The sequence below is a fragment of the Otolemur garnettii genome, unplaced genomic scaffold, assembly GCF_000181295.1.
Source record: "Otolemur garnettii isolate 467f Iridium unplaced genomic scaffold, OtoGar3 scaffold00153, whole genome shotgun sequence".
In the NCBI taxonomy this organism is placed as follows: Eukaryota; Metazoa; Chordata; class Mammalia; order Primates; family Galagidae; genus Otolemur; species Otolemur garnettii.
The window spans coordinates 2,270,520-2,272,942 of NW_003852548.1; the positions used below are offsets into that span (position 1 = coordinate 2,270,520).

General features: G+C 47.8%; 1 pseudogene; it reads left to right on the forward strand.

Annotated features, from left to right (window-relative positions):
* The first annotated feature begins 1,169 nt into the window (after positions 1-1,169).
* Positions 1,170-2,060, forward strand: LOC100955284 (annotated as a pseudogene).
* Positions 2,061-2,423: the final 363 nt, after the last annotated feature.

Genomic DNA, 2,423 nt, shown 5'->3' on the forward strand with positions numbered 1-2,423 from the left:
TCTTTAAAAGACCTATCTCTTAATATAGTCATCACATTCCGAGAAACTGGGGAAGGGGTTATAGCTTCAACATGAATTTTGGGAGGATATAATTTAGTCCATAACATCCCTCTGTGCTCACCCCACTTACTTCCCAATAACTTACCTCACAGATGGACCCCATCACAAACCCTAATTATTCACCTCACAGTCCCTCCCCACCCCCGTTCATCCTACAGATTTTCCATCACACACCCTAAAGATCCCCATCACTAACTCTACAGACATCCCGTCACTGACCTCACAGGCCCTATCATTAAGCCTATATATTCACCTCACTCACTCCACAGACCCCACGTTACTCAGCCAATAGACCCCACCACTGCATTATTTAGCTCCTTTGCTCACCCTACACAGCCCATCACTCAGTTTCTTAACCCTTGATCACACCTAACACAGGCCTCATCACTAAACCCCTAAATTCTCACCATCTCCTGTATTATTATTATTACTATTTAGAGATAGAGTCTCACTTTGTCGCCCTCAGCAGAGTGCCATGGCGTCACAGCTCACAGAAACCAACCACTCCTGGGCTTAGGCGATTCTCTTGCCTCAGCCTCCCAAGGAGCTGGGACTACAGGCCCCCGCCACGATGCCCGGCTATTTCTTGGTTGTAGTTGTCATTGTTGTTTGGCCGAGACCAGGTTTGAACCCGCCACCCTCAGTATATGGGGCCGGCGCCCTACTGGCTGAGCCACAGGTGCCTCCCCATCTCCTGTATTAGACAGCTTGGGCTTCTATTTTAAAAAATGCCACAGACCAGGTGGCCCAAACAACGGAAATTTATTTTCTTACAGTTTTGGAGGCTGGAAGTTCCAAGGTCAAGGTGTCAGTAGGTTTGGTTTCTCCTGAGGTCTCTCCATGACTTGGAGATAGCTGCCTTCTTGCTGTATCCTTCACATGATCTTTTCTCTGTGCTCTCACCCCCAGTGTCTCTTTCTTTTCTTTTCTTTTTTTTTTTTGAGACAGAGTCTCACTTTGTTCCCCCACACACACACACTTGGGTAAAATCATAAATAATTGCAGCTTCAAACTCCTGGGTTCAGGAAAGTGAGCTTGGGCATCCTGTTGCGCTCCTTTCAAACACTGACTCGGTGATTCCCACCGTAACATAAAGGGAAATTTAAACAATGTCCGGAGGCCTTGATGTTCTGCAAATGAAGGAGGAGGATGTCCTCAAACTCCTTGCAGCAGGAATCCACTTAGGTGGTACCAACCTTGACTTCCAAATTGAACAGTACATCTACAAAAGGAAAAGTGATGGCATCTACATAATAAATCTGAAGAGGACCTGGGGAAAACTTCTGTTGGCAGCTTGGGCCATTGTTGCCATTGAAAACCCTGCTGATGTCAGTGCCATATCCTCCAGGAATACTGGCCAGTGAGCTGTGCTGAAATTTACTGCTGCCACTGGAGGCCACTCCTATTGCTGGCCTCTTAGCTTCCAGAACCTTCACTAACCAGGTCCAGGCAGCCTTCCAGGAGCCTCATCTTCTACTGGTTACTGATCCCAGGGCTGACCACCAGCCTCTCACAGAGGCGTCTTATGCTAACCTGCCTACCATGGTTCTGTGTAACACAGATTCTTCTCTGTATTATGTGGACATCACTATCCCATGAAACAACAAGGGAGCTCACTCAGTAGGTCTGATGTGGTGGATGCTGGCTGGCCAGGGAAGTTCTCTACATGCGTGACACCATCTCCTGTGAACACCTATGGAAGGTCATGCCTGATCTCTATTTCTACAGAGGTCCTGAAGAGATTAAAAAGGAAGAGCAGGCTGTCACAAAGAAAGCTGTGACCAAGGAGGAATTTCAGGGTGAATGGACTGCTCCAGCTCCTGAGTTTACTGCTACTCAACCAGAGGTTGCAGACTGGTCAGAAGGCTGCAGGTGCCCTCTGTGCCTATTCAGCAGGTCCCCACTGAAGACTGGAGTGCCCAGCCTGCCATGGAGACTGGTCTGCAGCTCCCACTGCTCAGGCCACCGACTGGGTAGGAACAACCACTGAATGGTCTTAAGCTGATCTTCCACAAGCTTTTAAATAAGAAGGAAATAAAGTTGGAGGAAAATAAACATCAGTTTAAAAAAACTCCTTTAAAAAATTAAAAAAAACCTCCTGGGGGCGGGGCCTATGGATCAGTGGGTAGGGTGCCAGCCCCATATACTGAGGGTGGCAGGTTCAAAACCAGCCCCGGCCAAACTGCAACAAAAAATAGCTGGGTGTTATGGTGGGCACCTGTGGTCCCAGCTACTTGGGAAGCTGAGGCAGGAGAATCGCCTAAGCCTGGGAGTTGGAGGTTGCTGTGAGTTGTGTGATGCCATGGCACTCTACTGAGAGTGATAAAGTGAGACTCTGTCTCTACAAAAAAAAAAAAAAATTT